This window comes from Hyla sarda, chromosome 9 (genome assembly GCF_029499605.1).
Source record: "Hyla sarda isolate aHylSar1 chromosome 9, aHylSar1.hap1, whole genome shotgun sequence".
NCBI classification, from domain to species: domain Eukaryota; kingdom Metazoa; phylum Chordata; class Amphibia; order Anura; family Hylidae; genus Hyla; species Hyla sarda.
In genome coordinates this window covers 168,984,669-169,001,494 of record NC_079197.1, presented here as the reverse complement: position 1 = coordinate 169,001,494, position 16,826 = coordinate 168,984,669, and the positions used below count along the sequence as shown (strand labels likewise).

The 16,826-nt window shown below is 46.4% G+C and overlaps 1 protein-coding gene across 1 annotated transcript in view; it reads left to right on the top strand.

Annotated features, from left to right (window-relative positions):
* The first annotated feature begins 2,616 nt into the window (after positions 1-2,616).
* The window catches only part of LOC130290299 (oocyte zinc finger protein XlCOF7.1-like), a 30,036-nt gene continuing 15,826 nt past the window's right edge, over positions 2,617-16,826 (top strand). The window contains exon 1 of the mRNA XM_056537716.1: positions 2,617-2,694. The gene's annotated coding sequence lies outside the window, so the exon portion shown is untranslated. The remainder of the gene's footprint in view (positions 2,695-16,826) is intronic.

Sequence of the window (16,826 nt, the reverse complement as noted above, 5' to 3'; positions counted from 1 at the left end):
AACAAGCATTTTAGGTAAAAAAAAAAAAAAATTTTTTCACATATACAAAAGTCAAGAAACACCTGTGGGGTATAAAGGTTCACTTAACCCCTTGTTACGTTCCCCGAGGGGTTTAGTTTCTAAAATTGTATGCCATGTGTTTTTTTTTTTGCTGTCCTGGCACCATAGGGGCTTCCTAAATGCGGCATGCCCCCAGAGCAAAATTTGCTTTCAAAAAGCCAAATGTGACTCCTTTTCTTCTGAGACCTGTAGTGCGCCAGCAGAGCACTTTTCACCCCCATATGGGGTGTTTTCTGAATCGGGAGAAATTGGGCTTCAAATTTTGGGGGGTATTTTCTGCTATTACCCTTTTTAAAAATGTAAAAATTTTGGGAAACCAAGCATTTTAGGTAAAAAAAATAATTTTTTTTCACATATGCAAAAGTCGTGAAACACCTGTAGGGTATTAAGGTTCACTTTACCCCTTTTTACGTTCCCCGAGGGGTCTAGTTTCCAAAATGGTATGCCATGTGTTTTTTTTTTTTGCTGTTCTGGCACCATAGGGGCTTCCTAAATGCGGCATGCCCCCAGAGCAAAATTTGCTTTCAAAAAGCCAAATGTGACTCCTTCTCTTCTGAGACCTGTAGTGCGCCAGCAGAGCACTTTTCACCCCCATATGGGGTGTTTTCTGAATCGGGAGAAATTGGGCTTCAAATTTTTGGGGGTGTTTTCTGCTATTACCCTTTTTAAAAATGTAAAAATTTTGGGAAACCAAGCATTTTAGGTAAAAAAATTTTTTTTTTCACATATGCAAAAGTCATGAAACACCTGTAAGGTATTAAGGTTCACATTACCCCTTGTTACGTTCCCCGAGGGGTCTAGTTTCCAAAATAGTATGCCATGTGTTTTTTTTTGTTGCTGTTCTGGCACCATAAGGGCTTCCTAAATGCGGCATGCCCCCAGAGCAAAATTTGCTTTCAAAAAGCCAAATGTGACTCCTTCTCTTCTGAGACCTGTAGTGTGCCAGCAGAGCACTTTTCGCCCCCATATGGGGTGTTGTCTGAATCGGGAGAAATTGGGCTTCAAATTTTGGGGGGTATTTTCTGCTATTACCCTTTTTAAAAATGTAAAAATTTTGGGAAACCAAGCATATTAGGTTAAAAAAAATATTTTTTTTTTACATATGCAAAAGTCGTGAAACACCTGTAGGGTATTAAGGTTCACATTACCCCTTGTTACGTTCCCCGAGGGGTCTAGTTTCCAAAATGGTATGCCATGTGTTTTTTTTTTGCTGTTCTGGCACCATATGGGCTTCCTAAATGCGGCATGCCCCAAGAGCAAAATTTGCTTTCAAAAAGCCAAATGTGACTCCTTCTCTTCTGAGACCTGTAGTGCGCCAGCAGAGCACTTTTCATCCCCATATTGGGTGTTTTCTGAATCGGGAGAAATTGGGCTTCAAATTTTGGGGGGGTATTTTCTGCTATTACCCTTTTTAAAAATGTCAAATTTTTGGGAAACCAAGCATTTTAGGTAAAAAAAAAAATATTTATTTTACATATGCAAAAGTCGTGAAACACCTGTAGGGTATTAAGGTTTACTTTACCCCTTGTTATGTTCCCCGAGGGGTCTAGTTTCCAAAATGGTATGCCATGTTTTTTTTCTTTTGCTGTCCTGGCACCATAGGGGCTTCCTAAATGCGGCATGCCCCCCAAAAACCATTTGACGCTCCTTCCCTTCTGAGCCCTCTACTGCGCCCGCCGAACACTTTACATAGACATATGAGGTATGTGCTTACTCGAGAGAATTTGGGTTTCAAATATAAGTAAAAATTTTCTCCTTTGTACACCTTGCAAATATTCAAAAATTGGGTCTACAAGAACATGCGAATGTAAAAAATGAAGATTTTGAATTTTCTCCTTCACTTTGCTGCTATTCCTGTGAAACACCAAAAGGGTTAATACACTTACTGAATGTCATTTTGAATACTTTGGGGGGTGTAGTTTTTATAATGGGGTCATTTATGGGGTATTTCTAATATGAAGACCCTTCAAATCCACTTCAAACCTGAACTGGTCCATGAAAAATAGCGAGTTTGAAAATTTTGTGAAAAATTTCAAAATTGCTGCTGAACTTATGATGCAAACATAAAGTAGACATATTGTATATGTGAACCCCCAAAAAAATTATTTGGAATATCCATTTTCCTTACAAGCAGAGAGCTTCAAAGTTAGAAAAATGCAAAATTTTAATTTTTTTCATCAAATTTGGGGATTTTTCACCAAGAAAGGATGCAAGTTACCATAAAATTTTACCACTAAGTTAAAGAAGAATATGTCACGAAAAAACAATATCGGAATCAGAATGATAACTAAAAGCATCAGAGTTATTAATGTTTAAAGTGACAGTGGTCAGAATTGCAAAAAATGCTCTGGACCTTAAGGTGAAAAAGGGCTCGGTCCTTAAGGGGTTAAAGGGATTATGTAGTGTTTTGCAAAAATTTATATCCTGCTGTGGCCAGTACAAAATTGAAAAGAATGCTATACTTACCTTGCCCCGGTCCCTTGCACCTCTGTCTAGTCCCCCTGATCTTCTCTCTTCTTCTGAGACCAGTGCTCTGTGCAGAACCTGAAGAGAGAGGGCAGGTCCTGCAGCTCAGAAGACAGAAGATCGGGGACCAGAAGGAGGCGAACGGGAGCTGTGGGGGACCAGGGATAGGTAAGTATTTTTGGACCTCACAGGATATTAATTTTTGCTAAGCACCAGATTACCCCTTTAATGTAACAGTTTGGTGGTCAAGGAGTTAATAATGAGAGCCCTGTTGTTCAAGAGCGGTGAATGCGTTACAATGTAACATCCCTGGAGTGGTAAAATGATTAAATGATCACATCCCTGGTACATTATGTACATTTTGTTACATTATATGTATATTGGTACATTATATGTGGGATATAGTCCCCTCCATTAGTGACTGTTCACATGATACACATGTCCTGTCAGTTATGGCGTTATCACTGATGTTTCCCGCCTCTCGCACTTCTCAGACGCCTCTCCCGCGTTTTCCCTCACTCACTAGGTTTGTCCCGCGTCGCATCCCGTAGTTCTTCCCCCGGAGCTTGTGGTTGCCTAGTAACAGGCCGGTATCACTGCCGTTGCGCTCCCTCCTCCCCCGGTCCTCACGGAAGGTGGGTGCCCGTCATATATATCTGTCACACGACATTTATCTTCCTCATATAACATTATGACGTCATGGTGTCCATGTCCAGTAATATTCTTCAGCCTCTTTATATGTTACATTTACCACGTGATTATTTTTACCCAGAGGCCTCCATTCCTGGTGAATTCAGTGTGTGTCTTCACTTATCTTCCCAAATAGGGTATAAATGGCGCCATTGTCATCCTGTCACAGTCTGAGGTTTCCATTATTTTACCTGATTGTGTGTCACCATGACACTACGATTCACTGATCATCGCCATGTCATTACGATTCACTATCATCTGATCATCGCCATGTCATTACGATTCACTATCATCTGATCATCGCCATGTCATTATGATTCACGAGCGGTTGATCATCGCCATGTCATTACGATTCACGAGCGGCTGATCATCGCCATGTCATTATGATTCACGAGCGGTTGATCATCGCCATGTCATTATGATTCACGAGCGGTTGATCATCGCCATGTCATTACGATTCACTATCATCTGATCATCGCCATGTCATTATGATTCACGAGCGGTTGATCATAGCCATGTCATTACGATTCACGAGCAGCTGATCATCGCCATGTCATTACGATTCACGAGCGGCTGATCATTACGATTCACAAGTAGCTGATCATGTCATTACGATTAACGAACGTCTGATCATCGCCATGTCATTACGATTCACGAGCGGCTGATCATCGCCATATCATTACGATTCACGAGCGGCTGATCATCGCCATGTCATTACGATTCACGAGCATCTGATCATCGCCATGTCATTACGATTCACGAGCGGCTGATCATCACCATGTCATTACGATTCACGAGCGGCTGATCATCGCCATGTTTTTACGATTCACTATCATCTGATCATCGCCATGTCATTACGATTCACGAGCATCTGAACATCGCCATGTCATTACGATTCACGAGCATCTGATCATCGCCATGTCATTACGATTCACGAGCGGCTGATCATCGCCATGTCATTACGATTCACGAGCGGCTGATCATCGCCATGTCATTACGATTCACGAGCGGCTGATCATCGCCATGTCATTACCATTCACGAGCGTCTGATCATCGCCATGTCATTACGATTCACGAGCGGCTGATCATCGCCATGTCATTACGATTCACAAGCGGCTGATCATCGCCATGTCATTATGATTCACGAGCGGCTGATCATCACCATGTCATTACGATTCACGAGCGTCTGATCATCGCCATGTCATTACGATTCACGAGCGGTTGATCATCGCCATGTCATTACGATTCACAAGCGGATGATCATCGCCGTGTCATTGCAATTCACGAGCGGCTGATCATCGCCATGTCATTACGATTCACGAGCGGCTGATCATCGCCATGTCATTACGATTCACGAGCGGCTGATCATCGCCATGTCATTACGATTCACGAGCGGCTGATCATCGCCATGTCATTACGATTCACGAGCGGCTGATCATCGCCATGTCATTACCATTCACGAGCGTCTGATCATCGCCATGTCATTACGATTCACGAGCGGCTGATCATCGCCATGTCATTACGATTCACAAGCGGCTGATCATCGCCATGTCATTATGATTCACGAGCGGCTGATCATCACCATGTCATTACGATTCACGAGCGTCTGATCATCGCCATGTCATTACGATTCACGAGCGGTTGATCATCGCCATGTCATTACGATTCACAAGCGGATGATCATCGCCGTGTCATTGCAATTCACGAGCGGCTGATCATCGCCATGTCATTACGATTCACGAGCGGCTGATCATCGCCGTGTCATTACGATTCACGAGCGGCAGATCATCTTCTTGTCACTACAACTCACGAGCGGTTAATCGTCGCCATGTCACTTAACCCATTAAGGACCAAGCGTTTTCTGTTTTTGCACTTTCGTTTTTTCCTCCTCACCTTTTAAAAATCATAACCCTTTAAATTTTGCACCTAAAAAACCATATGATGGCTTTTTTTTTTTTTTTGTGACAAAATTGAAGAAAAAACACATTTTGTAACTTTTGGGGGCTTCCGTTTCTACGCAGTAAATTTTTCGGTAAAAATGACACCTTCTCTTTACCTTCTGTAGGTCCATACGATTAAAATGATCCCCTACTTATATAGGTTTGATTTTGTCGTACTACTGGAAAAAAATCATAATTACATGCAGGAAAATTTATATGTTTAAAATTGTCATATTCTGACCCCTATAATTTTTTTATTTTTCCGCGTTCGGGGCAGTTTGAGGGCTCATATTTTGCGCCGTGATCTGAAGTTCTTAGTGGTACCATTTTTGTTTTGATCTGACTTTTTGATCACTTTTTATTCATTTTTTTATGGTATAAAAAGCTACCAAAAATACGCTATTTTGGGCTTTGGAATTTTTTTGCGCATACGCCATTTACCTTGCAGTTTAATTAATGATATATTTTTATAGTTCGGACATTTCCGCACGCGGCGATAACACATGTTTATTTTTATTTATGTTTATATATTTTTCATATGGAATTTGGGAAAAGGGGGGGGGAGATTTAAACTTTTAATAATGAAGGGGTCAATGTGTATGTATTTAAACTTTTTAAAAACATTTTAGGGTGCGTTCACACTGAGTAATTCAAGAGGAATTTACTCGAGTAATTCCTCTTGAATTCTCCGCTCCAAATTAATGCCCATCTCCTCTGCCCATTGACTTTAATTTTTTTTCCGCTGTCCTGTACACATATCGGAAATTCTGCTAGCGGAATTCCGACGCTGAATTCCATTCTGCTTGAAGAATGAGCATGTTCATTCTTCAAGCGTAATCCGCTAGCAGAAATCAATAGAAGTCAATGGTAAAAAAAAATTCCACCTGACATTGTTTTCGCACGGAATTTGTGAGGAATGCGCGCGGAAATGGATGAAAAACCCTTCACTTCTTTCTCCCCCATTTCCGTGCACAATTCCACGCGAATAGAAAATTCTTTTTTCCGCACGTAAATTTTTCAGCGTGAATTCCTCTTGATTTACTCAGTGTGAACGCACCCTTAGGCGGAATCATTTGATTCCTCATACAGATCAATGTGGTTCCATAAAACCACATTGATCTGTGTGCTCTGTGCTCTATTGATAAAGCCTGATCCTGCCAGGCTTTATCATTGTCAGCGCAGGAGCCGACACTACAGGAGAGGTAAGCCCTCAGGCTACCGCAGAAGTGGATCGACCCTCCCCCCAACGATCGGACCACCAGGGACGGGATAAAGGCACCTTTAGACGCTGCTGTCAGCTTTGACAGTGGCAATCTAAAGGGTTAATAGGCGGCCGCGGTGATCGCCGCATGACGGCTATTAATGCCGGCCCCCAGCTACAGGAATCAGCTGGGGGCCGGCCGGTATGGTGTGGGCTCCCGTTAACGGCACATGGACGAGTATAGACGTCTATGGTCGTTAACAGGTTAAGTTCGCAAGCGGCTGATTGTCACCATGTCACTAAGTTTCACGAGTGGCCGATTGTTGCCATATCACTACAATTTTCATGCGGCTGATCATGGTCATCTTATTACGATGATAATCGCCATGTCATTACAATTCACAAGCAGCTGATCATCGTCATCTCACTACGATTCACGAGCAGCTGATCCTCGCTATTATTTACAAGAACCCAATCATCCCCATGTCACCACAATTCAGGAGTAGCCAATTGTCACAATGTCACATACAGCTGATTGTCGGCATGTCACTATGATTAAAGGGGTACTCCACTGTCCCAGCGTCCAGGACATTTAGTTCCGAGAGCTGGGTGCGGGCTGCGGGGGTCGTGACGTCATGGCCACTCACGTCACACCAACCCCCCTCAATGCAAGTCTATGGGAGAGGGCGTGATGGACATCACGCCCTCTCCCATAGACTTGCATTGAGGGGGCGTGACCTCACGACCCTCACAGCCCACACCCAGCGTTCGAAACTAAATGTTCCAGACGCTGGGACAGTGGAGTACCCCTATAACAAACGACTGATTGTTGTCATGTCAGTGGGAAATACGAGTGGCGTATCATTGCCATGTCACTACAAATCACAACTGGCTAATCATCCACATGCCACTGCAAGTCTCAAACGGCTGATCATCACCATTATTATCCAAACCCTAGGGCCGTAGCCCAGGGTGCAAAACACCTCTTATTATTCCCCTTATAAAATATAACTTTTATTATGTTCAATGAATAAAAAATAATCCCAGAAAAAATGATTTAAAAATAATGTGCTGAGAGGGATAATTTCAGTACAAGTGGGATCTAAAGACCTCCACACTAAAGGTTCTGCAGCAACCTATAATCCAAACACAGCTTTAAAAACACTATATTGCCGCCTCTACATGTTTCTCTGTCTCCACAGCGTTTTCAAGAGGCAAGACAGTGGCAACAACATCACCATGTCACTACAAATCATGAGGGGCTGATCGCCGCCATGTCACTACAAATCATAAGGGGCTGATCGCCGCCATGTCACTACAAATCATAAGGGGCTGATCATCACCATGTCACTACAAATCATAAGGGGCTGATCGCCGCCATGTCACTACAAATCATGAGGGGCCGATCGCCGCCATGTCACTACAAATCATAAGGGGCTGATCGCCGTCATGTCACTACAAATCATGAGGGGCTGATCGCCGCCATGTCACTACAAATCATGAGGGGCTGATCGCCGCCATGTCACTACAAATCATAAGGGGCTGATCATCACCATGTCACTACAAATCATGAGGGGCTGATCGCCGCCATGTCACTACAAATCATGAGGGGCTGATCATCACCATGTCACTACAAATCATGAGGGGCTGATCGCCGCCATGTCACTACAAATCATGAGGGGCTGATCGCCGCCATGTCACTACAAATCATGAGGGGCTGATCATCACCATGTCACTACAAATCATAAGGGGCTGATCATCACCATGTCACTACAAATCATGAGGGGCTGATCGCCGCCATGTCACTACAAATCATGAGGGGCTGATCATCACCATGTCCCTACAAATCATGAGGGGCTGATCGCCGCCATGTCACTACAAATCATGAGGGGCTGATCATCACCATGTCACTACAAATCATGAGGGGCTGATCGCCGCCATGTCACTACAAATCATAAGGGGCTGATCATCACCATGTCACTACAAATCATGAGGGGCTGATCGCCGCCATGTCACTACAAATCATGAGGGGCTGATCATCACCATGTCACTACAAATCATGAGGGGCTGATCATCACCATGTCACTACAAATCATGAGGGGCTGATCATCACCATGTCGCTACAAATCATGAGGGGCTGATCGCCGCCATGTCACTACAAATCATGAGGGGCTGATCACCGCCATGTCACTACAAATCATGAGGGGCTGATCATCACCATGTCACTACAAATCATGAGGGGCTGATCATCACCATGTCACTACAAATCATGAGGGGCTGATCGCCGCCATGTCACTACAAATCATGAGGGGCTGATCATCACCATGTCACTACAAATCATGAGGGGCTGATCATCACCATGTCACTACAAATCATGAGGGGCTGATCACCGCCATGTCACTACAAATCATGAGGGGCTGATCGCCGCCATGTCACTACAAATCATGAGGGGCTGATCACCGCCATGTCACTACAAATCATGAGGGGCTGATCATCACCATGTCACTACAAATCATGAGGGGCTGATCATCACCATGTCACTACAAATCATGAGGGGCTGATCGCCGCCATGTCACTACAAATCATGAGGGGCTGATCGCCGCCATGTCACTACAAATCATGAGGGGCTGATCGCCGCCATGTCACTACAAATCATGAGGGGCTGATCGCCGCCATGTCACTACAAATCATGAGGGGCTGATCATCACCATGTCACTACAAATCATGAGGGGCTGATCGCCGCCATGTCACTACAAATCATGAGGGGCTGATCGCCGCCATGTCACTACAAATCATGAGGGGCTGATCGCCGCCATGTCACTACAAATCATGAGGGGCTGATCATCACCATGTCACTACAAATCATGAGGGGCTGATCATCACCATGTCACTACAAATCATGAGGGGCTGATCGCCGCCATGTCACTACAAATCATAAGGGGCTGATCATCACCATGTCACTACAAATCATGAGGGGCTGATCGCCGCCATGTCACTACAAATCATGAGGGGCTGATCATCACCATGTCACTACAAATCATGAGGGGCTGATCGCCGCCATGTCACTACAAATCATGAGGGGCTGATCATCACCATGTCACTACAAATCATGAGGGGCTGATCGCCGCCATGTCACTACAAATCATGAGGGGCTGATCGCCGCCATGTCCCTACAAATCATGAGGGGCTGATCATCACCATGTCACTACAAATCATGAGGGGCTGATCGCCGCCATGTCACTACAAATCATGAGGGGCTGATCGCCGCCATGTCACTACAAATCATGAGGGGCTGATCGCCGCCATGTCACTACAAATCATGAGGGGCTGATCACCGCCATGTCACTACAAATCATGAGGGGCTGATCGCCGCCATGTCACTACAAATCATGAGGGGCTGATCGCCGCCATGTCACTACAAATCATGAGGGGCTGATCGCCGCCATGTCACTACAAATCATGAGGGGCTGATCGCCGCCATGTCACTACAAATCATGAGGGGCTGATCGCCGCCATGTCACTACAAATCATGAGGGGCTGATCATCACCATGTCACTACAAATCATGAGGGGCTGATCGCCGCCATGTCACTACAAATCATGAGGGGCTGATCGCCGCCATGTCACTACAAATCATGAGGGGCTGATCGCCGCCATGTCACTACAAATCATAAGGGGCTGATCATCACCATGTCACTACAAATCATGAGGGGCTGATCATCACCATGTCACTACAAATCATGAGGGACTGATCGCCGCCATGTCACTACAAATCATGAGGGGCTGATCGCCGCCATGTCACTACAAATCATAAGGGGCTGATCGCCGCCATGTCACTACAAATCATGAGGGGCTGATCGCCGCCATGTCACTACAAATCATGAGGGGCTGATCATCACCATGTCACTACAAATCATGAGGGGCTGATCATCACCATGTCACTACAAATCATGAGGGGCTGATCATCACCATGTCACTACAAATCATGAGGGGCTGATCGCCGCCATGTCACTACAAATCATGAGGGGCTGATCATCACCATGTCACTACAAATCATAAGGGGCTGATCATCACCATGTCACTACAAATCATGAGGGGCTGATCGCCGCCATGTCACTACAAATCATGAGGGGCTGATCATCACCATGTCACTACAAATCATGAGGGGCTGATCGCCGCCATGTCACTACAAATCATGAGGGGCTGATCGCCGCCATGTCCCTACAAATCATGAGGGGCTGATCATCACCATGTCACTACAAATCATGAGGGGCTGATCGCCGCCATGTCACTACAAATCATGAGGGGCTGATCGCCGCCATGTCACTACAAATCATGAGGGGCTGATCGCCGCCATGTCACTACAAATCATGAGGGGCTGATCATCACCATGTCACTACAAATCATGAGGGGCTGATCGCCGCCATGTCACTACAAATCATGAGGGGCTGATCATCACCATGTCACTACAAATCATAAGGGGCTGATCATCACCATGTCACTACAAATCATGAGGGGCTGATCGCCGCCATGTCACTACAAATCATGAGGGGCTGATCATCACCATGTCACTACAAATCATGAGGGGCTGATCGCCGCCATGTCACTGCAAATCATGAGGGGCTGATCGCCGCCATGTCACTACAAATCATGAGGGGCTGATCGCCGCCATGTCACTACAAATCATGAGGGGCTGATCGCCACCATGTCACTACAAATCATGAGGGGCTGATCGCCGCCATGTCACTACAAATCATGAGGGGCTGATCATCACCATGTCACTACAAATCATGAGGGGCTGATCGCCGCCATGTCACTACAAATCATGAGGGGCTGATCATCACCATGTCACTACAAATCATGAGGGGCTGATCGCCGCCATGTCACTACAAATCATGAGGGGCTGATCATCACCATGTCACTACAAATCATGAGGGGCTGATCGCCGCCATGTCACTACAAATCATGAGGGGCTGATCGCCGCCATGTCACTACAAATCATGAGGGGCTGATCGCCGCCATGTCACTACAAATCATGAGGGGCTGATCACCGCCATGTCACTACAAATCATGAGGGGCTGATCATCACCATGTCACTACAAATCATGAGGGGCTGATCGCCGCCATGTCACTACAAATCATGAGGGGCTGATCATCACCATGTCACTACAAATCATGAGGGGCTGATCATCACCATGTCACTACAAATCATGAGGGGCTGATCACCGCCATGTCACTACAAATCATGAGGGGCTGATCACCGCCATGTCACTACAAATCATGAGGGGCTGATCATCACCATGTCACTACAAATCATGAGGGGCTGATCATCACCATGTCACTACAAATCATGAGGGGCTGATCGCCGCCATGTCACTACAAATCATGAGGGGCTGATCGCCGCCATGTCACTACAAATCATGAGGGGCTGATCGCCGCCATGTCACTACAAATCATGAGGGGCTGATCATCACCATGTCACTACAAATCATGAGGGGCTGATCGCCGCCATGTCACTACAAATCATGAGGGGCTGATCATCACCATGTCACTACAAATCATGAGGGGCTGATCGCCGCCATGTCACTACAAATCATAAGGGGCTGATCATCACCATGTCACTACAAATCATGAGGGGCTGATCATCACCATGTCACTACAAATCATGAGGGGCTGATCGCCGCCATGTCACTACAAATCATGAGGGGCTGATCATCACCATGTCACTACAAATCATGAGGGGCTGATCGCCGCCATGTCACTACAAATCATGAGGGGCTGATCATCACCATGTCACTACAAATCATGAGGGGCTGATCGCCGCCATGTCACTACAAATCATGAGGGGCTGATCGCCGCCATGTCCCTACAAATCATGAGGGGCTGATCATCACCATGTCACTACAAATCATGAGGGGCTGATCGCCGCCATGTCACTACAAATCATGAGGGGCTGATCGCCGCCATGTCACTACAAATCATGAGGGGCTGATCGCCGCCATGTCACTACAAATCATGAGGGGCTGATCACCGCCATGTCACTACAAATCATGAGGGGCTGATCGCCGCCATGTCACTACAAATCATGAGGGGCTGATCGCCGCCATGTCACTACAAATCATGAGGGGCTGATCGCCGCCATGTCACTACAAATCATGAGGGGCTGATCGCCGCCATGTCACTACAAATCATGAGGGGCTGATCGCCGCCATGTCACTACAAATCATGAGGGGCTGATCATCACCATGTCACTACAAATCATGAGGGGCTGATCGCCGCCATGTCACTACAAATCATGAGGGGCTGATCGCCGCCATGTCACTACAAATCATGAGGGGCTGATCGCCGCCATGTCACTACAAATCATGAGGGGCTGATCATCACCATGTCACTACAAATCATGAGGGGCTGATCGCCGCCATGTCACTACAAATCATGAGGGGCTGATCGCCGCCATGTCACTACAAATCATAAGGGGCTGATCATCACCATGTCACTACAAATCATGAGGGGCTGATCATCACCATGTCACTACAAATCATGAGGGGCTGATCGCCGCCATGTCACTACAAATCATGAGGGGCTGATCGCCGCCATGTCACTACAAATCATAAGGGGCTGATCGCCGCCATGTCACTACAAATCATGAGGGGCTGATCGCCGCCATGTCACTACAAATCATGAGGGGCTGATCATCACCATGTCACTACAAATCATGAGGGGCTGATCGCCGCCATGTCACTACAAATCATGAGGGGCTGATCACCGCCATGTCACTACAAATCATGAGGGGCTGATCATCACCATGTCACTACAAATCATGAGGGGCTGATCGCCGCCATGTCACTACAAATCATGAGGGGCTGATCATCACCATGTCACTACAAATCATGAGGGGCTGATCGCTGCCATGTCACTACAAATCATGAGGGGCTGATCTTCACCATGTCACTGCAAATCATGAGGGGCTGATCGCCGCCATGTCACTACAAATCATGAGGGGCTGATCGCCGCCATGTCACTACAAATCATGAGGGGCTGATCGCCGCCATGTCACTACAAATCATGAGGGGCTGATCGCCACCATGTCACTACAAATCATGAGGGGCTGATCGCCGCCATGTCACTACAAATCATGAGGGGCTGATCATCACCATGTCACTACAAATCATGAGGGGCTGATCGCCGCCATGTCACTACAAATCATGAGGGGCTGATCATCACCATGTCACTACAAATCATGAGGGGCTGATCGCCGCCATGTCACTACAAATCATGAGGGGCTGATCGCCGCCATGTCACTACAAATCATGAGGGGCTGATCATCACCATGTCACTACAAATCATGAGGGGCTGATCGCCGCCATGTCACTACAAATCATGAGGGGCTGATCGCCGCCATGTCACTACAAATCATGAGGGGCTGATCGCCGCCATGTCCCTACAAATCATGAGGGGCTGATCACCGCCATGTCACTACAAATCATGAGGGGCTGATTATCACCATGTCACTACAAATCATGAGGGGCTGATCGCCGCCATGTCACTACAAATCATGAGGGGCTGATCGCCGCCATGTCCCTACAAATCATGAGGGTCTGATCGCCGCCATGTCACTACAAATCATGAGGGGCTGATCGCCGCCATGTCACTACAAATCATGAGGGGCTGATCACCGCCATGTCACTACAAATCATGAGGGGCTGATCTTCACCATGTCACTACAAATCATGAGGGGCTGATCATCACCATGTCACTACAAATCATGAGGGGCTGATCGCCGCCATGTCACTACAAATAATGAGGGGCTGATCGCCGCCATGTCATTACACATAAAGAGGGGCTGATTATCACCATGTCACTACAAATCATGAGGGGCTGATCATCACCATGTCACTACAAATCATGAGGGGCTGATCGCCGCCATGTCACTACAAATCATGAGGGGCTGATCATCACCATGTCACTACAAATCATGAGGGGCTGATCATCACCATGTCACTACAAATAATGAGGGGCTGATCATCACCATGTCACTACAAATCATGAGGGGCTGATCGCCGCCATGTCACTACAAATCATGAGGGTCTGATCGCCGCCATGTCACTACAAATCATGAGGGGCTGATCGCCGCCATGTCACTACAAATCATGAGGGGCTGATCGCCGCCATGTCACTACAAATCATGAGGGGCTGATCGCCGCCATGTCACTACAAATCATGAGGGGCTGATCATCACCATGTCACTACAAATCATGAGGGGCTGATCATCACCATGTCACTACAAATCATGAGGGGCTGATCGCCGCCATGTCACTACAAATCATGAGGGGCTGATCACCGCCATGTCACTACAAATCATGAGGGGCTGATCGCCGCCATGTCACTACAAATCATGAGGGGCTGATCATCACCATGTCACTACAAATCATGAGGGGCTGATCGCCGCCATGTCACTACAAATCATGAGGGGCTGATCATCACCATGTCACTACAAATCATGAGGGGCTGATCACCGCCATGTCACTACAAATCATGAGGGGCTGATCATCACCATGTCACTACAAATCATGAGGGGCTGATCGCCGCCATGTCACTATGATTCAAAAGCTGCTGATCATCACCATGTCTCTACAGTCTGCTGAGCCGTAGATTGTCGCCATTTCACTACGAATCACGAGCAGCTGACTGTAACTACGAATCCCAAGTGGTTGTCATGTCATTAAAAATCATATGTTGCTGATCATGGCTATATCAATAGGATTCACGAGCGGCTATTCTTTGTCATGTCACTACCATTTAGGAGCAGCGGATCGTTGTCATGTCACTATGATTCACGAGCAGGTGAATAGCCACTGTCACTGACTTTAAGGCAATTTAGGGACTTATAGTGTGCTTGTTATTTTATTTTAAATTTGAGACTGACTTGGTGACAGACCTGACTTGTCTTATGCCGAAACTGACTGAACACTAAGGGTAGGGTCACACGGGAGAGCATCCGCAGCGTATTTGATGCTGCGGATGTGCTGCCAGCAGTCTCAGAACCTCAGCAGAGCGAGCTCCCTGTTGCTGCTGCTGTAGCTCTGCGACTCATGACTGCCCGGAAATCCGCAGATACAAGTGGACTCAAAAAGCTACAGGGGCAGGGAGCTCACTCAGCTGTGGCTCTGTGACTGCCGTCAGTGCATCCTAGCACCAAATACACCGCGGATGCGCTCCCGTGTGACCCTACCCTTAGACTTGATTTTGACTTAATTAACAGTTACTGGGAACTTCAGACTCTAGACTTGGCTCTGTCTGGCGGGGTTCTAATTTAAGTCCGCACCGCTGAGATCCTAGTGAATACACTACTGACTGGAGAGCATCTGACAGGCGAACCTCAGACTCTAGTCCGTCACAGGGATAGGTTTGGCTTAGAGGATGACCCGTACATTAATTTAAAACTATAAGACCCATCAGCAATGCTATTTGTACCTAAAGCCTCGCTTGAGTTGTGGTACTATCTCGGCTGTGGGATCCGACAGAGAGGACTTTAGCATGGTCTGGATCAGCAATGGTGTTATTTGAGGCCTACACTCATTTAAATGGGCATTCTGATTAACCTCTTGCCGCAAAACGCCATTTATAAACGGCGCTGCGGCATGGCAGGGTTATGAAGCGAGCTCAGGAGCTGAGCTCGCATCATACCCGCACGGTCCCGGCTGCTATCAGCATCTAAAGTGAAAGTGAAAGCTTCCTGGCAGCTCAGTCGGGCTGATTGGGACCACTGGTGAAATTCGCGGTGTCCCAATCAGCTAGGACGCACGAGGAGGGTCCCTTACCTGCCTCTTCAGCGTCTGATCACCGAATGACTGCTCCGTGCCTGAGATCCAGGCAAGAGCATTCAAGCAGCGATAGCACCGATCAGTGCTATGCAATCAGTGTATCAATGCTATGCAATCAGAGATCAGTGTAATGGATGTTATAGTCTCCTATGGGAGCTATAACATTGCAAAAAAAAAAGTGGAGAAAAAGTTAATAAAGATGATTTAACCCTTCCCCTAATAAAAGTTTGAATCACCCCCCTTTTCCCATTTGAAAAAAAACAACTGTGTAAATAAAAATAAAATGAACATATGTGGTATTGCTGCGTGCGTAAATGTCTGAACTATAAAAATATATCGTTAATTAAACTGCACAGTCAATGGCGTACGCGCAAAAACATTACAAAGTCCAAAATAGTGTATTTTTGGTCCCTTTTTATACCATAAAAAATTTTATAAAAAGCGATCAAAAAGTCCGATCAAAACGGGTACCAATAAAAACTTCAGAGCCCTCATACCGCCCCGTATGTGGAAAAATGAAAAGTTATAGGGGTCAGAAGATGACCATTTTAAACGTATTAATCTTCGTGCATGTAGTCATGATTTTTTCCAGAAATACGACAAAATCAAACCTACATAAGTAGGGGATCATTTTAACCGTATGGAC